Source organism: Barbatula barbatula (genome assembly GCF_947034865.1).
Source record: "Barbatula barbatula genome assembly, chromosome: 17".
Classification (NCBI taxonomy): Eukaryota; Metazoa; Chordata; class Actinopteri; order Cypriniformes; family Nemacheilidae; genus Barbatula; species Barbatula barbatula.
In genome coordinates, this window is record NC_136780.1 from 5,268,796 (window position 1) to 5,288,914 (window position 20,119).

The 20,119-nt window shown below is 38.6% G+C and overlaps 1 protein-coding gene across 2 annotated transcripts in view; it reads left to right on the top strand.

Moving 5' to 3' along the window:
• Positions 1–20,119, top strand: part of LOC306906291 (uncharacterized protein) — an 88,146-nt gene that overhangs the window by 2,858 nt on the left and 65,169 nt on the right. The gene's annotated exons all lie outside the window — the stretch shown is intronic.

The following is a 20,119-nucleotide window of genomic DNA, read 5'->3' on the forward strand; positions in this document are numbered from 1 at the left end:
GTCTGAACATGCATGGGACATATTTGTTGATATTGTCTCGGGTTACGCATATTCCTACATTAGCTTTTTGAAACTGTTTATCTGATTATATGTCTTTGCCAAGATACATGCAATTGGTTCTTTTATTTGCTTAGCCGTAGTGGCTTTGACTCTGGACCTCGGCCATGCTGTTGAAGGAAGGAATATTTAATGTTCAAGCTGGGATGGTGGGTGCAGACGTGGGCTTTGGAGACACTGCGATCGCTTCAAACAAACTGATAAGCTTTCCGATAAGTTGAGTAGGCCTATGGAAGCGCAGCAGTCGAGCTGTGGACACACAGCTCATACAGGCCAATTCCCAGGAAGTAAAGAACAACATAAACTCTGTGTCCCCCTCTCTCTGTGGCTTACATTGCTAAATATATCGCTTTAAAGGGTGTCAATGTGAATCTGTTCAACGTATTAATCTTTTATAGAAAAACAAAAATGCACAATTATTTAATTGTGGCCTATTCTCTTTTCATTCAAATATTTTGCATGCGCTTTTATGTCGGATTTTATGCTTTGATCTCTTTTTGCCCATTCATATTTTGAAATCACAAGCTAGGCCTACATAAATAGACCACCAATTGTTTCGGTAATTCAATTTTCATCAGAGATCACCTGCGCAGTCCACCTGTCTATGATGTCATGTGACACCTCTGTCCTCCTGACCTTTCTCTCAAAAGGCCACGCTTGCTGTGAATCCTGGGAAAATAAGTTTTTGACTTCTCTTTAGTTCTCCTGGACATGATTACAAACTTCAGCAGGGGAGAAGGGGTAAGTCTACCCGAGGGCATGAATGTGTTTGTGTCTTGTCCTCTGTCTGTCTGTCTGTCTATCTAATCAATCCTGTTAGCACATTCTGAGTTTAAGACTTTATGACCTTCTCTGTTTCCAATAAACATCTTATATAAACCAGCTCTCCCAGTCCTTAATGGAACGTGTTATTCAATCAAGCTACATAAACAAAATATCAATTTTGACTTGTATATGCTTATATTTTAGACATGAGAATGATTTAAATATACAGTACATTAAAGCTTTGAAATAGACATATTTTGCTTCAAGGGTCTGATTTTGAAAACTTAATATTTGTTAGTTTTTTAACAGTTTATATTTTGCAATTTGCATCAAAGACGTGCAGAATACTTGACAACTACCCCAGTTGTTGTTACATCCTTTTGTGCTTGTCATGCCGTCCGTTGATGTGTAAAGAAACAATTTCTTGCAGTATATGTCAATCGACCTGTCAGTCAAGGGTAAATATGGTTATTTATCCGGTTCTGCCTCATTAGAGCTGGTTTGTTAAAGCCTCACCTTTGGTTCTGACCCACAGGCCTCTCTGGTGAGGGCCATTGCTGAGTCTCATCTGTGCAGACTGCTGTGAGGACCTTTGGCTGTTGGGTTTTCGAATGGTTTAAGATCTATAAACTTTTTTTTAGGAAGCACTCAGCGTTCTGTTTCTATTCTCGTTTGTGTTTTCTTTGTCTCTCTCTCTGACGTCGTTTCAGTCTCACTTATTCAGAAATGTGCATCTTAAAGGCTGCTTGGATTTCAGAGCTCTATTAAAAGTTCAAAGCTGCAGTTTACTGCTGTAACAAGAGCTACTTCTGATCCAAACACTGGGCTAATGAGAGAGAGCCAGCTGACCCAAGCCAACCCCCAATACCGTGGCCTGTGGCACCCATACATGAATGTGTTTTTATGCATAGAGAATGTATAGATTGCGTGAGAGTTTCATTTCTTCTACCGCATGTAGTGATTTGTCAATATATATTGTCTGAAAGGCTTCAGTTGTAAATCACTGCCGCACTTCTCAGTCTCTCCAAATATAAAGCTGATTTTTATTGTCATTAAGCCCATTGATACATTTTAAACACCCAAAGAATCCAGACAATAATAGTTTTATGCTTAATTATTCCAGCACCCATTTATAAGATATGTGAATAATTGTTTGCAGAGTCTATGGGGATTGTTCTTCTGAGCTCCATAACGCCACAAACAAACACATCTGCTGATTCCAGGGATTATTTGGCAGCACTTTTGGAAGATGATAAGATGAGAACCGTGTGATCTGACTGGACACGAATCTGTTGGGAAAAATTGAGCATGACCCGCCGAGTGGGGAATGGAATTAAAGAGGCGGTTTGAGATTCTCCGGGCTCATAACCTCATAAGGCTGGTTCACCACACTGTGCTTTTTTATGCGATTATTAAATATAATAATAGAACACTTGTGAAGTCATCTGGTCTGAAAGCAACAGTCTTCTGGACTTCTCTTTAAGAAAATGCTATTTTTAGTACTAGAATTGATTCTAGTCACTATGGCGAGTTTGGTACACTTGTATTTTAGCACATTTTATTTTTTAATTTAGAGCTTTCGTTTCTTAAACTTGCTAGACTACATATAAAATAATTAGATTCTATGAGAATGAATCGTTCATATATAGTAAGCCAAATCTTTTTACCTTCACTGTTATTTAAAGATGATATTAACGTGTAAACTTGAACGTTAAATCTCTAATAAACCTCCAAACAGAACTAAACTGCATTAAATTATCAACCTTCTAAAACGAATCCCCTCTGTGCACATTCACAAACTAGCATTTATTTTACAACCACATTTCCCTCCCTCGGCCAAAAATGTCCATTTCCTTTCATTTAAACACTTTGGGTTTCAGCCTGACTGGGAGATTGGCTCTACAGGGCAGTACCACTAGCCCAGGCAGGCCAACAGTGTGTTGTTCAGGGAACAGATCAAGCTTAAGGACAGATTTCCTAAGCCAAGATGGCGCCCCTAGTAGAAACGCGACTCTACTGGGGTCTCATTTAAGCAGGCCCGGTGATGTGTAATGGATCTGGCCGAAGCATAGAAGATGGGCCATGAAGTTTCTGCCCACAGATTTGAAAATGTGAAGGGGAGAGTGTGTGTGAGTGAGCCGTGGCAGTGGTGTATAATAACAGAGTCTAGCAGGGAGATTAATGTGTGGAGTTATTGGTGTAATGATGAGCTCTGTTCAAACTCGCTGGCTTTCAGCTTCCAACAGATGAAATTAATGAAGTACCTATTCACATCCAGGATGCACAGGAGACTGAATAGACGGGAAAAAAAGCCTTGTGTGTGTTTGTACTTTGTGTTTGGTGAGGTTGCAGTAATGTGTGGTGCATTTCAGACAGAGCTTGAGTCTGTTTGAAATGTAGGGGTCAAATTCAGGATAAAAAAGGTGCATGTGAAAATGTATTGGAGTGTAATAGTGTAGCGGGAGGGTATTACATTTGCCTGTATATGGATTCAAAACAGGTTTGTGTTGTGTGGGGTGCAGGGAGCATAATGCAGGTCAGTCAGGTGTTGACAGAAATGCTTTCTCCCCCAATACACAGCTAATACTCTACCCATCAAAACACAGAATGCTTTTCCCTTTGGTCTTTGAACTGTTATGTGTCAGCTGACCCCAACTGGAGGCCTACACTCAGAAGAATGATTGGCAGCTGGATGCTGAGACTGAATTAAAAGCAGTTGGGTCCACAGAAAGAGAAACAAGAGCGAACAGAGAGGAAAGAAGTTGTATAAAAACACTGATACAGGTATTATGAACATTTTTCTCAGTCAACATTTCAACATATTGTTTTTTTCTCGAAGAGCAAAAAAAAACGTTACCTTTAAGCAAAAAACCCCCCAAAACACAATAGGTTCAATAGGAGTGTAAAAGTGAGTTTTTGGCACACTTTTGGCAAAATAACTGCAGAAAGAATTGCAGGTACAAGAAAATTTATTAAGAGACATTTAGTGGATGTATGAAAAGGCAATGAAGATTAAAATACAATTTAATATTAATTTAAAGAATCATTTATAAAAGTGCTCGGGGAAAAATACAAGCTTCACATTACTGCTTTAAAACCCTGTGGAATGTTTGCCTTGTTAACTTCCATTTTTGGCGAGTGACTGTAACTAAATTTTGTACATAAAAGTCAAAACAACTTTCTGTCATAATCAGCATTTTGCCAAATGTTGTCAATAGAGCTTGTCTTGTTTTGAAGCCTTCAATTGTTTCTTCAGGGAAAGCATCTTTTCCTATTTAAACTATATGAAAAATTAAGGTGCTTTATGGTGCCGTAGAAGAACTGTTTTTGGCTGAATGGTTCCAAGAAGAACTAATTAGATGTGAAGAATTTTCTGTTTCACAAAAGTTTATTTGTGGTGAAAAGGGGTTCTTTAGAGTAAAAAAGAAAGTAACTGTTCTTAAGAACCTAGGTAAATGAATCTTTAAGGAACCATGTTTTTTTGTGGCATCACTGTGAAGAACCATTTGTCGCACTTATATTTTTAGGAGTGTACAGTACTTTTCATTGCCCATCTCTCAGGTAACGTTGAGACCCTCAAATATCAGGTTTGGTGATAAAAGTCATACAGACTTTGAGTGTGTGGAACATGGCCAGCCTTGCTAAGCAGAGGTTTTAAACGGCCGAGGTGCAAATCTACTGCCCATGCGCCAGGCGGGTGTCAATTTTTCCTTGGCTGAATGGCGGACTAACGGATCAATAAAGTTAATTTAAAACATTCACACTCTGCCATCTGAAATCAACCGTTTAATGACTCTCTGTTCCAGTAAAACTGCAAAAGGGCCCTTCGGATTTACAGCAACAATAAGAGGGAAGAAAAGAGAGAGGGGGAAAAACAGTCCCCAAGTAGAGTCGGAAAATATGAGCGTAAGAAGACAAAAGAAAGGAAACTATGGCGCTTTATTTTGCAGACCAAGTGGTTTAATACCTCATTATTGACAGTAAAGTAACAAATGCGGATGAAAGGTTCAACATCATGATATAGATCGCAGATAAAATGTTTATGGATATGACTTTATATTCTGTAATGTTGCAATGTAGGATTTCTACCACATCAGCAAACTAAACACCTCATGTCTATACAATGCTCAAATTGGACCTTGTTTTGATAAAAATCCCAGAATAAATTACTTCACTACATGCCTACACCACCATCTGCCCGTTCTTGATTCTTTGCTAGACAGATCTTGTCAAAGCAATGTGGATGATTTCAGTTGTAATCTTGACTTTCCTCCCTAAACTGCTATGGCTTTCCAGTGACCCTTCGTACTCAAGTTTTGTGCCCGGCACAGACACAGTTTGCTGGTTCTATTCTTTTCCCCTCTGGATGATCATCCCCTGGAGAGGGCCTTACCTCCAGCAAACTCCTTTCCTAATACCGAAGACCACGCGACATGCACCATAAACACTCGTTACACCATCCGTCATACACAAAAACACACCGCTCTCGCACATATTCACTACAGGACCTTGGGGAGATGGGCATTCATCATCCTCCTCAACATACCGGAGATGAGCCTCTGCTAATACACACCACCCGATGACTGGTTGACGTTTATGAAGCGAAACGACAGAACTTCCCGTTTTCACCTTGACAATTAAATTAGCCGAACGATGGACCGGAGGAGGAAAAGAAGTCGAAAGATTGATGAAATCATCTCGCTCTCTCTCTTCTTACAGTGATGTTTTATTGTGGCTTTACATTAAGAGGAAAATCCGTTTAGCAGCTGTGGCTCTTTTAAGGAGATCTTGAGTTTTCAAAGATTTCATTACCAGTTCTCTTTGTTTTGTGTCAGCAGAAGAGAAGCATTTTTTTCTTAAAAAGGGAGCATGAAATTGATTCGACTCCTCACTCACACACACACACACACACACACACACACAAGCCCTGAAAATAATGCGTCAATTTCCACTTTATTTAATTTTCTTAATGCAATATTCCACATGACTTCTCGCTGACAGCGCACATCTCCGCTCTGACAAATGTGTGTTTGGTCTGTCACAGGTTTATTTGAAGAGTCTTTACAACGTTCTAACTGCGGTTTGGAAGTATATGTAGGCTACAAGTGTGCTTTTGTCTTGGTAATTTGGTTTAATTTGATAACCGTTTGGCAGATTTGTCTGGGCTTAGTCACAGCAGCTGTGTCTGGCCTGTATATTTTGGATAAATCATGGGAAATGTACACCAGGTTTATTTATGCCACCACTCCAGCCACTTCCAACAAAGCATCAGATTGTGATTATAAACAGAATTAATAAAAGCAGCGGGCTAGCTTTCAGCTAATACCGCAAATAATTTTTCCCTTAAACGTCCTTAAAATAATAATGAGGACACAAAATTGCAGATTGTGGGATAGTGTGGCTTGTTTTAAGAGAGAAAATGAAATTGATGTTTATTTTTCTAACCTCACCGGCAAATTGTTTATTCTGGATGGGTGCCTCAGGGCTCAGTACTCGGACCGCTGCTCTTTTCCATATACATGACATCCCTGGGTTCTGTCATTCGGAAACATGGCTTTTCCTATCACTGCTGTGCGGATGCTACACAACTCCACTTGTTATTTCAGCCTGACGTTCTGACTGTTTCTGCACGCATATCAGCATGCCTGAGCATCATTTCACTCCGGATGGACTATCACCATCACCTGCAGCTGATTCTTGCAAAAACATAACTGCTCGTAATCCCGGCCGTATTTATCACAACCTCTCCATTCAACTAGACTCATCAACCATTACACCTTCCAGAACAGCCAGAAACCTGGGAGTGGTAATCGATGATCAGCTAAACTTCACAGATCATGTTGCCAGCACCACCCAGTCCTGTAAATTCATCCTCTACAACATTAGGAAAATTTGTGCTTTCCTGTCTGAGCATGCTACGCAAGTCCTAGTCCAGGTTTATCCTGTCCAGACTGGACTATTGCAATGCGCTACTGGCTGGACTCCCATCTTGCCCATCCAAACCTCTACAGATGATCCAGAATTCACTGCAAGAGTGGTTTTCAATGAACCAAAGAGAGCACACAACCCTCCCCTCTTCATTAAGTTACATTGGCTCCCTATAGTTGCTTGCATCAAATACAAAACCCATATCTTAACTCGCTAATACAGAATTATGTACCAGCCAGATCCCTACGCTCTGCAAATGAACAACGTCTTGTAATGCCATCCCAAAAAGGGAAATAATCTCTCACGTACATTTGTGGAATGATCTGCTACAAGATCAGCAGATTCTGTTGCCATCTTTAAGAATCGGCAGAAAACATTTATCTTCTGTCAACACCTTACAGATTAGTACTGATTTCTATTTCGTTTCTGCTCTTTCAACCCTTTGCTTTGTCAATTTCAAAACAAGACAAGAAAATGAGTTTGCTGATGTCCAACTATCATTATCAATCTGATCTATAATTTACTCAAAGGCCTAAAGCACATGTCTAGTGTGAACGTCAATGAATGTTATACAAGACACTTTGTGATGAAAAGTAAATTAAATCCAAGTGCAGCCAAAGAGTGAACGAAGATTTTACCCAGACTCCAACATCTGTTTTTCATTACAATCCAACTCGCTCTAGTTTTCAACAGTAAGCTTCAAATCATCTATTTCTTTCAGCTTGTCTGTGTGCAACTGGTGAACTGAAAGAAATCAGGACATTGAGTCTCAGACTGTATTTAATAAATGACAGTGAATGGTAGAATGTGTTGTTGACTAATTTACAATAGCTTTTATTTATAAACACTAAGTCATACTCAGTTATTCATGTTTTTCTACTCCTCCAATCGAAAACCTCTTTGGAATCTCATCTCATAGTCTGTGAACTGATACATACAGTGTGCATGTGTGTCCGTGTGTTTCTGTGTGGTCTGAGATGGTGATTGGTTCTGTCATTCTGTGTGGGAAGTCGACTCACCCCTTGTTTCCTTTTGCCCTGTCACTCTCGATTCTGACCAAGCTACCCCTTTTCACAATAGTCCTTTTTTAAAAACAAATTCTTGCACACACATTCTCTCAGAGAAGCAGCACACATGATTTTATGGACATTTTAAAGACCAATTTGAACCCGCCGTGTCCCAAAACAGATGGAGCAACCATTTTAAGAAGTGTGCAGGATCAGAAACATCAGCAAAAGATACTTCAAAGACACCTTAAGACATAATCTTAGACATCTGATTTAACAAGCATTTGAGGAGGAAGGTCTCATTACAGGCACATACGCTCTCACATACTCTGCCACCAGAGCTGCCATTTGTTTTTTTGTGCCCTTTGGGTCCTTTTTAATGACCTTTGACCTCAGCTATCCACACCATTTGGTGCTGGTGTACTGGGGGTCCCAACGCTTTGACACACACATACTCTCACACTGACAGAATTTACAGAATGATCCATACCAATATTGTCAATGCCTATGACAGAAGATGTCCCAGAAGAATATTTTATTCTTTAAAGAGTAGCTCAGGGGAGTTTTGCAGCATTGTTTTGTTGAAGTATCCACCTTTTTGAATCGTATACAAATTTCTTTGAGGCAAATAAACAAATTTGACAATTGTAAGAGTTAACAGCAATAAAATAAATGTGGATGGCTTATCATAGATAATTTTGGGTTTGATGAGATGTTTGAGTTCCTATTAAAATCTGTCTGAGGACAGTCTATGGACAGTTTGTTACATTGAGGTCTCTTCTGAACTTTTAGAAGATACTTCTTGGCACATTTTTCTTCAAGAAAATCTCAGAATTCAGAGACTTAAAGGGACAGTTCACCCAAAAAGGAAAATTATTTTATCGTTTACTCACCCTTATGTCATTTCAAATCTGTCTTTCTTTCTTCTGCAAAACACAAAAGAAGATATTTTGAAGAATGTTGGTAACCAAACAACACTGGATCTCTGACATCCATTATATGGACCCAAAACCACAGAAAACTTTCTCAAAAAACCTTATTTTGTGGGTGAACTATCCCTTTAAGCTTGATATATTTAGCTTCTCATAACAGAATCATTTAAGACACCAACATGATTTATCTTTTTCACTTTCCTACACACTTTGTCTGCCTTGTTTTGTACTACATACATGTCTTCATGTCTCACATGTGGTTTTGTGTCTCCAGTATGTGCTCGGGCTGCTGTGGGTCTGACTTTTGTGTAGTTATGTTTTGGCCTGTATGGTGGCAGGTGCGTAAGGCCGAATGCCCTTCTGGAGGGAAAGAGGAACGTACATACACACACATAAATGGAAGCTTTGATATATTATATCAGGGAAATCGGAGGGAGGTAAAGTCAAGCTTAGTGTTCGCAAACACACACACATATTGTCATAGTCCAGCTCTGATCTGATTCTGTTGGATGTTTTTAGAGCTCACACTCACTTCCCTGTAAACATACCCACGGTTCCTGTGGTGACGGGCCGCTTTGACGGGCCGCCAGAAGAGATCCTCGCTGTCTTCACAGATACAGAGAACAGCGGGACACACGCACATACATGCGCACACACGTGCACTTTTTTTCACATGTGGCCTCAGTGTGTGTGCGCGTGATCGCCACGGATACAGATCAGGTCCCATTATATAGCTCTACCACTGCTGGAGATATAAAACCAAATCCCATTTAAACACCTGGAAGAATGAAAGAGAGAGAGCACACCCCTATGATTAAGCAGCTGGCTGGTGCAGGGTTTGCCATGGTCCACTGAACACACAAAATCCACACATACTCACTCTATACCCAACAAGTTTATGAGAGAGAGACTTACTGACAGTTTCACTACACAGAGTGTGGGAACAGCAGACGAACAGAGAGAACAGCGGAGTGGAGGATGAGAAGGGGCAGAGACGAAAATGAAACCTTCAATTTAATATTTGAAGAACAAAGACTTTGTGTTAGAATGATGTATGAGTGTTTCTTCTAGCTTTGGGTATTTTTATGTGTCTCATATCTCAAGCATGCTTTTTACAGACTGAATGTAGTGTCATTGTAAACTTAGTGCACTAACCTTAAAAATTGAATTTGGGCAAAACTGTTTGCTTACAAGCATTCTTCTAAATATATTTCTCTGTGTCCATCAGAACAAAAAAATTGATACAGATTTCAAACAATTCGAGGGTGAGTAAATGAAGACAGAAATTTATTTTTCGGGTGAACTGTCCCTTTAATGTTTTTCACTAGAATAAGTAAATAATGTTTCAGGTTTTCTGATGATCACATGACCGGTGTATTGATGGGTTGTATTTGGCTCAGACCGGCCTCGCGTTGACTCTGTCCTCCTGCTTTCTAGCACTCGTTTCGTCCTCTTTCCACCCCGCACGTCCCCCTCCAGTCCTGACTGTTAGACATATGGAGAGAATTGAGGGAAGTCGAAAATAAAAGAAAAAAATGTGAAATAAAATGTGCAAGCAGAGCTTTCTCCTCGGGGCAGGGTAGACCTCTGCTGGCTCTCAGATCATACAAAACCTCTTTAACAACGGCAAAAGAGTCGCTTTAAAACACAGCGTAATGTCGGATACTTTGATAAGTTTATTTCTTCATACCAGTAGAATGATAAAATACGCATTTTACTAGTTTAGGAATAAGCGAATAAAAATAAAATGATTGATTTGTGGGTTTGTACTGAGTATATGACCTGCATTCACAGTCTGTGGAAGGAACAGTGACTTCATTGGGAATCAGTAAACTGACAATGACATTTTTTTTCATTTAATAATCATTTCTTCTATAGTCAAACTTGTATCCCACAATGCAACACTATCTTTTTGGCCTGGACACGTTGGCTCCCTTGATTATGTAATTACTCTGCGTTTTATTATATTGGCCTGTTTTATTTGATTTGTACTTTCGTTTGTATCTTTTTTATTTCATATTTGTATATGTATGTAACGCGCTTTGAGATGCTACTTTTAAAGGCGCTATATCAAATACAGTTTATATATTATACATAAAGTTTATATTTACAAACGTATCAACAACATGCTTGAAAAGTGTCATGCCACTGGGACGGTACCCTCTTAAAAGGTCCTTATATGTACCCTTTAGGTACAATTTTTATATTTTCTGCCACAATGTACCTTTAAGGTGCTAAGATGCACTCTTTAAGGGATACTCCACTTCAATTACTCACCCTCCAGTTGTTCCAAACCTGTGTAAATTTCTTTCTTTGGTTGAACACAAAGAAAATTATTTGGAAAGATGTTAGCAACTGACAATTGATATAGATTTTGAACAATTCTACTATGACTACCATAGTAGAAGAAAATGGTAGTCAATGGTGGCCCAGAACTGTTTCCTTTCCTAAATTCTTCAAAATATCTTCTTTTGTGTCAAAAGGAACAAAAAAATGATACAATCATTTTTTCTACTATGGTAGTCAATGATGCTCCAGAATTCAGTTGCATTCTTCCAAATATCCTTCTATGTGTTTAACCTAACAAAGTCGTGTATACAGGTTTGGAACAACTAGAGGATGAGTAATTCATGATAGAATTTAAATTTTTGGGTGGATAGTCCCTCTAAGTTGCACAAGTGTACTTTTTAAAAAGGTACCGCCCCAGTGAAAGTCTTAAAACCCTTTTTGGAAGTGTCGTTGGTTCCACCATCATAACACATTCTTAATTCAGCACATTTAAAGAAACCAAATGCTAATAGTCTACATGCTAACAGATGATAAGAGAAATGAGAACCTAACATCAGCCCTTACATCTACAGGTGGGTGAGTTGAGTGTGAGAGGTTAGGCCATGTTCACTGTATATCAGTCTTAAACACATACGCAGACTCACAGGCAATCTGCGGTTTCTCAGCAGGATGCTGAGATTATTTTATCACTGCAGGATTCCGGGACATTCCTGCTGGACTTCCGAGCGTCAGTGGGATAAAAGCATAAGCAAATCCCACTGCTTCGACTAGTATTTCACTCCCCGGGCAACGCTTCTGTTTGGCCAACAGGCTCCGGCCCCGGGGCCGGTGGTGAGAGGCAGATTCCTAGGGCCTCTGTGTATTTATAGCCATTTCCCAACCTCGCTGTGCTTCTCCAGCAAAAATACATTACAAATTCACACTTCAGAGCACGGAACACACACGCACAGAAACCCCAAAACTTTACAAACAATTTCCAAAGAGTGAAAAGATGAGGAGAAAAATACTGCGGTGTGTGTCTTTGTCAGAGTGTGTTGTTTGGAGACAGGAAGACAGTGAGACTGAAATGGTGAGAAATTCTGAAAAGCTCAGTGGGCTCCTACAATAACAGTATGAAGGTTTTGGGGCCTCTGATCATTCTCCATTTGCACATCAACCCTTTTCAACTGGGTAAAGTGAGTCTGCTTCAAAGACACAGGGCAGATGAATAGAAGCACACACGGAGACCGCTGACCCAGCAGTATCAAGCAGAACAACACTGTACTTCACCTCTGACTCAGTACTAGTACAGTCCTGCCAAACGCAGCTTGGATCTAATTCAGGGCAATTGTGCGAATTCAAGTTGATTAAATTTAGATTTATACCATCTAACTAATTTTATTCTATTCTATTACTGTATCTATTCCAATCGAAAATATTAGATAAAATATTTAATGTCTGTAATTTTCAATAAGCCTTGTGTCTTTAGTTGTGTGTCCTGTGCTGGATGTTGTTAAATCATGGCATTGTAGCTTAGTACTCTGGGATTGTTTTAGAGTTGGACATGATTTAGTTTGGCATTATTCTGGAACCGGTTGGGGATTGCTTACCCACAAATTTTAACTCTGTGATCATTAACTTACTTTTTCGTCATTTCAAACCTGTATGACTTACTTTCTTCTGCAGAACACAAAAGAAGATAATTTGAAGAAACCACAAACGGCAATACCCATTAACTTGCATTGATTTTTTTTGTATCTACAATATAAGGGAATAAGTACCAACATTTATTTGTTGGTCGGAGATGAATGCGATTTAGCCAGTAATTTGAGATATATTTGTCTTACCCTATTCAAGTATTTAGGACTTTGGTGTCTTGGATAACTTAAATTGCTGCCCAGAGGCATTGCAAACATTGTTGCTGAGTGCACCAACATCCCTAGAGGGTCATTGGATTTACGTTATGTTTTACATTTAGGCACATTTATTCAAAGCAATTTACAAGAAGCCATATATCATAGGGAGGCCATAACTCTGGCAGTATTCTTGAAGTGGATGTGCTTTACAGCATCTTTCAGCTGCAAGCATATGTGCACGAGCACACAAACATTTCTTTACAAATACATAAGCGATCGCAAAAATATAACAGCACACAGTATAAGATAATGCATAACTTCTACATGAAATAGATCATCCAAGATTTAAACATAATATCTTAGTCCTTTACACACACACTCAGAGCGAGTGTGGCCAGGCTTGGTCAAAGTGACACATAGTAAAGTTTTACAGGTGCAGTGAGGCGGGTAATTGGTGTGTTAATTCGTCCACGAGCGATCAGTGCAGTCTAATGAAATTTCCACTGGTGTTCTCTTACATCCTGCGGGTCAGGAGGCAACTTCCTGTTTGGATAAGAAACGCTTTAAAGAGCGCTAGGAAGGAGGGAGGGAGAGCGAGAAGGCCACAGTTTGACTTTCAGCTGTGCTGGACTGGGTTGAGGGTAAAGGGGATGGATGGAATTTCAATTTGCCGCTAACCACCCGCATAACTACCTACATTCACGCACATGCGCTTGCACAGTTCATGCTTCTCGGACCGGACCCTTGTCTCTGTACCGCAGGGCACAAAAGAGTCCTCATGTGACCGTCTGTGTGAATGAGTTAGTGTCTGACCAATTAAAAGTGCAGGTGGACAAACGCACCTGAGGGCTTGGCATGCAGACACCACCTGCCCCACAGACATGCAAAACTGTGGTGGTGAGGGTTATGAGTCACGCTGTTAACAAACACCAAGGGTTTTTTAGGTTGACCGGTTTTACGTTGAAATTGGACTTGTCACCAAATCGCTAATGGAAAGTATACGGACTGTGTTGGTGTGTATGTGTGTGATCATCTGAGGGGAGTTGAGAGGCTCCTGTTGAGAAGACATATGTGTAGGAGACTGACCTTTCACCCTTGACCTTTGGATGGAATTTACAGAGACACGCACTCTCATTCCAGCTGCTGAGAGGAGAGCATTGCCGCTGCTTAAATAGTAATTCTGATGGGTTTACATGTGCGCCTGTGTTTCTGCGAGCATTTGCTTGTGTTTATTCGCATTTGGTGGTGCTCTGAAAAAAGATTGCATCATCTGTTAAGCCATTTACACGCTTCACCCGTTACCTCTATGCATTTATATGAGTCCACATGTAACTTGTGCTGCTGTAATGGCATATGTGGCTTTGCATTCAAGGGTGTAGTGTTGAAAAGCTGTCGTTCCTGTGTTATCGTTCAGATTGTGTGATATGCCGACCATTCCTACATGCGCACACAGTTAACTGCTACAGTCAATGATTTTGGCATGTATGAAGTCAAAATCTACCAGATTTGCTTTCCCGTCGGGATGAATCTTTATTGGAGTCACTTTCTGTCTCTCTTTCCACTCACCGTCTCACTCACTAACAGAGGTTTTATATAAATATGATGGAGATATCATGTGTGTGATCACGCCAAGTGGGACAGTAGTTCAGGTGAAATGGTTAACTAACACACACCTGGACAACTTACACGCACACACACCATTTTGGTAAAACAGTTGATAAATTGGTCATATTTGTTCTTGCAACTTAATTTACATATTTTCATTTTAGATTTTTGTATTGTAATTTATAATATAAATTAAAAATGTAAAAACATTTAATCTCTAAAAAATATCTCTAATAGAAAACATTTTAGCCTCAACTAAAGGGTCCCAAAATATAATTTCTAAACACAAGGGGGAGCCAGGCACCATTGTCTTTGGTTTTGTCTATTTCACAAATACTCAGCATGATTGATTTCAATGTTTTACACACATGCTTCGATTGGAAAAAATATCTTTGTGCTGGAACAAACACTGTAGCGTAGGCCTACCTCACATTTCACTTTAAAACAGTTTTTACAGCAATACCAATGTGTTTTAACATCATAGATACATATTTGCATAATTAATAAAGCCAATACATTAATTGTAACAATACACTTGTATATATGAAGACTTTATTTTATATTCTTATTCTTATTTTAAATGACCACGAAGGAAAGAAGCATCTAAAATTTTACTGAGATTTACAGTTTGCTTTGAGAATTCATAAATATAAAAGAGTTGCTTTTCCTGGGTTTTGATTCAGCATGAAACGCTGTTCTTCAATATAACAAGCACACGAGAGTTCTCCTTCATATGAAACTTCTAAAATGTAGGCGGTTTAAAACTGCCGAAAAAGCAAAAAGGAACATGAGGTTGCGTTTGAAGACCGACTGTTAAAATGTTTGGGATATTTTTCACTGCGTTGGACTCAAACATATCCTAAACCAAAAGCCACATTCTACGAAAAGCTTTTAACCGGTAGAGAAATCAAACATTTGCAAAAACATGGAAACATAATCATGCTAATCCTAAAATCAGGACCAAAACGTCAATCAGTTCTTTTTTAAGGTCAGTTCTAAAACAGTCCATTTCATAGTAATTGCAAGTAGGGTTTTCAGCCTCCTACATTGTTGTAATTAGCTGTTTTTGTATCATTTTTCTCTTTTTTTAATTAAAAGGAAGAATACAGTATTTGCACAGACCCAGAAGTTGTTGGTCTTTCCTCCTTTTTTCAGTTCTGTTCGTAAATCTCCAATGATAATGAATGGGATTTTCTCATATTCATTCTCCACATAAGGCACCGGAAAATGCTTGAAGTCATGTTTACATTTTATGGAAATAGCTTTAATGGCGTTCGTCAGATATTATTATTTATATTTATAGTAAATATTGAAGCAGTAAAATTTTCCTGTTTTCTCGTCTTTTTTGATGGTCACTCAAAGTTTTGTGCAGTTTGTTTCGAAGCCTCAGACTAAATAACAAATATTGGATGGACAGGGTGAGCGCTCATAGACACATAAGCACACACTTAGTTTCTAGACACGGGCATGCCATATCCGATTTTTATACACAACTGATTTGGACAAATTATCTTAACTAATCTTTTTCTTCTATTTTTGAAGAGAAATGAGTTTCTTTATATTTATATTTGCATCTCTGTATATTTAGAGTACATGTCTCTGGATTATTTAAAATTCATATCACAGTCTGGACATGCAGAAATACCCTATAGTTGTATCATTTATAAACATAACCGTAAGATTATAAATGACCAAACAGGCTTGCTTTATTATATGCCACCCCTACACACAGACACACTCTTTTACCCTCTTTTTGATAATGCAGTATGTTATATGATTTAAGTCAGATTGCTATAAATAGTTTCACATCAAAGTGGTCCATTTACAGTGTGCTTTGGGTCAGCACGTTCTGGTTTATTGTCGGGAAGAGCATTGTCGTGGATGCACACCGTGGAAAATGTGAATAAATGGGGTTTTCTGACACCGAGGCGCTGACTTTATTAGGGAAAGGATTAAGAAGATACCTGCAGTCAGCGTCATAAATGCCTGGACATATCTCACCCACTTCAGTATAAAACTATTTAACTCAACCGGCTCCCTTCACTCTCTGTCTGCACTGGGTTTCTGATAAAGATTACATCACAATAGAATAGAAACAAAAATATCTCCCCAAAACTAAAAAACAAAATGTATTTGCTCTCTTGTCATGGAACACAAAATAAGATATTTTGAAAAAAGTCTTGTGTCCATACAATGGCAGTCAAAGGGAACAAATGTTGTTACCATCATTTTTAGGAATATTTTTAAGCCCATATTGACGGTGTGGCTTTAACACTTGGATAATAGAATAAAAGTGTTGAATTTGAACCGGCCAGATTGCAAATCTTGAAATCAAGATCAGGTTGATTCATGAATAAGAAAGGATCCCAGAGGAACATGGCAGAGAACAACTTGTGATTTTGTTGTGGACTGTAATTGTAAAGTCTTATATTTGTCTGGATGTTAATGGATTGTTTCTGGCTCTAGACAGCAGGGGGAATGTTTTGATAGTGATAATGTTAATCTGGTGGGTGGATTGGGGGTAATTGTAGATGATTTGCAGATGACAAAAAGAAAGGAGGAAAAATCTAATGTTGAAAACAGCACAGACCCAATGATGTCATTTTGTGGCTGTAATCTCGCTTTGTTGTAGAAAGAGACGTTAACTCCTCGGGCGTTCTATCAGCTTTTGAACTTAATCTGGTTTTGTACCAGAAAGTCTCTCCCTAATTCTCTTTTCCTTTGATTGTAAGTGATAAAGGATGAATTCGGTCATGACTGAATCAGTGTTTTTAAGTATGTGTGTGTGTGGTCTGTTCTGACATGGCAGCGATGGTAAAGCCATCAGTGAGGGTGTGACAGTAGAGGTGACATTCTACAGAGAGGTGAAAGGGTGATAAAGGATGAGCTTTAATTAGCCATTTAATGGGTTTCACACCCTCCAACGTGAACACACATACAGTACACCTTGTCCTTTCAACATTTTCTATTTTTCTCTTCATGAGTTATATTCTTATGTACATACAGTGGGGTCTAAATGGCATTTAATAATTTTACATATTGTTTTGTTACATCAAAGTGTAATCTTTTTTTAACTACACTGTGTTCATCTATCTACCCATGATTCACTCTGTTGTATTATATTAATAGGTTAATTATATTAATATAATAATGTCCCTGCCATTAATATTTTTACAGTAAAACCACATTTTTAACCTCTAAACATCTACAGAGTTAATGTGTGGCAGATATAGTCTCATACACATATTTTGGTGAAGGCCATCTTTGCATTTAAAAAGACTTTTGAGAGACATATATATCACAACACATGTCCATGCCGTGTGCAGTGTAGATCTGCTTTAAGATTTTTACTTTTACACAGTGTGTATATGAGTATGCGGTTGTATGAGTTCTAACTAATGAAATCCATAATAGGCCTCTCTTTACTGCATATTTCTGGTGTCTTTATGTGGTCACTGTTCCACTTTATAATCCGCCTGGTTATTTTGAAGTATAAACTTGGTAACACAGGCATTGTGCCATTAACAAATGGCACCTCTTGTGCTCTTTTTCTCTCTGGTTTAGAATAGAAACGCTAACGTGTTAAAAGACGCCTTTTCCCTACGGATGCAATTAAAAACCTAAAAAAGGAAATGCCGGCTTTTCGCTATTCCAAAACAGGGACATGTTTGCTTCCGAGTGTGTGCTTGTTAAGGGAATAATCCCAAATATAAATGCGCTTTACAGTGTTTTGCTAGTAATTTAGTAATATATGTTTCCATTGCCATCCTCGAAAACAAAATGTGTATATATAGAATTAGAACTTCATCTCTATAACAACTTCTCATTTAATTGTATTTATAGTGCGCTTTTCACAATGTGCACAATTGTTGCAAAGCAGCTTTACAGGAGAAAATAATAAAAACTGAAAAACACAAAAAAGGTAAAACACAGCACAGTGCATGGTGTTTATAGAACAAGCAAGATTATTCTAGTAAATAATAGATGCAGTCTCCAAGGGGTTTATTTAGCCTATTTTGCATTAAGTGAATGCTTGACTGAAAGAAAATGTCTAATCTAGACTTAAATACATTTTTGAATTGATTAATAAGTCACTAAAATACTTTCTTGTTTCAAAAGTTAAACTTAGGTCTGAAAAAAGACTTTGAAACTATCTATGAGAAAGCCTTCTGAATATCTGTTTGAAACTCAATGAGATTTTTTAAATTTGTTTATAGTTTTTAATGGGATTATAATTTCCATAAGAAAATAGCATAAATCACTCTTAAAAATAAAGGTGCTTCACGATGCCATACGGTATTTCTATGGCATCGCTGTGAACAACCTCTGAAGCACATTTATTTGTAAGAGTGTAGAGATGTGTTTGAGGGTTATAGTGCTATAATGAAGGAACTTTTGATCTGGAGAACATGACACAGCGACTACATACAAAAAATATGGCATTGGATGTTTTACAGGCTGTATCGCTTTAGATAATTTTTCGTAAATACTCCAGAACATCATTGATAGAATGAAGTATTGCACAGAAGCCGTGTATGACCTTCAGACATAGACGTTTCAGTCTGACAACTTCCACCTGGTTTCTTATCTTCAAATGCTCTATTCTCATGATTTTATTTAATATAGAAATAAACCAGAGATGAGTCTCCAGACCTACATGTGCAAGTTTTCCACACTCTGTAATGATAACATTTGATACACAACAATCTACAGTTTTGAGTCTCTCGGGCGCCATTCTTAATCATACCCCTACAGTATGTTCCAGCGAACCTCTCTTTGTTCTTGCCCATTGAAACCTAAAAGAATGATGTCATAAATACACATTTATGCAAACAGTGTGGCTTTCCGCTAGTATGCTGTGTAGGAGCAACTGATTCATAAATAAATATGCTACATATAATGCTTACAGTATATATGCAAAACCATAACCAGGAGGGAACACTACCAAGCAAATTAAATATACTTGAATACATAATATATTAAGATCCCTCAGATCATGTTTGTGCCAAAACTAGTAAATGTCTTATTATTTACAGACTCGGGCATTATATAAACACTAAAGGTGTATTCCAAGCGTGTGTTTGTGACAGAAAACAGCTACGGTACGATATGGATGCACTCCGTGTGATAATAGGCGACATCTCCCTCACATAAAAAGAGATAGTGTAGGGTGACAAATGAACGTTTCAAGGCTGTCTGGAGACGTTTAAATGATCATACATACGGCGGTGAGACTGACGGGCGTGATAACAGAGCGAGTGGGGCTTTCACACGGCGCAAATTCTTCCGTGCTCGATGTTCTCTGAGAGACACGCTGAAAGGCATCAGTGTGTGTGTGTGTTAATGTGGTTGTTGACCTCTCTGTCAGGCTCAAGAGTGTGTTTAAGTGTGTGCGTGGCTTGTTGCTGAAAGACTCAAGAGGGTTTTGAGTGAGTGTGGAAGGAGCACAAACCAATCTACAAGTGTGCATGTGTGTGATTGGGAGAAAGCAGGACAAAGTCTTGTTGTGTCATTATCTATATTGGAGACATGACCGTGTACTGTAGAAGAAATAATAAAGAAGAAAGTGTGTGTGTGTAACTGAGAGACGGATGAGTCCATCATATCCGAGGTTATTTCATTTCTCTCGCCTTTGCTCATTTTGCTCTTTACAATCTTGAAAATACTTTGGCGAGCGAGAAGCCAATATGAGCTGAAAATT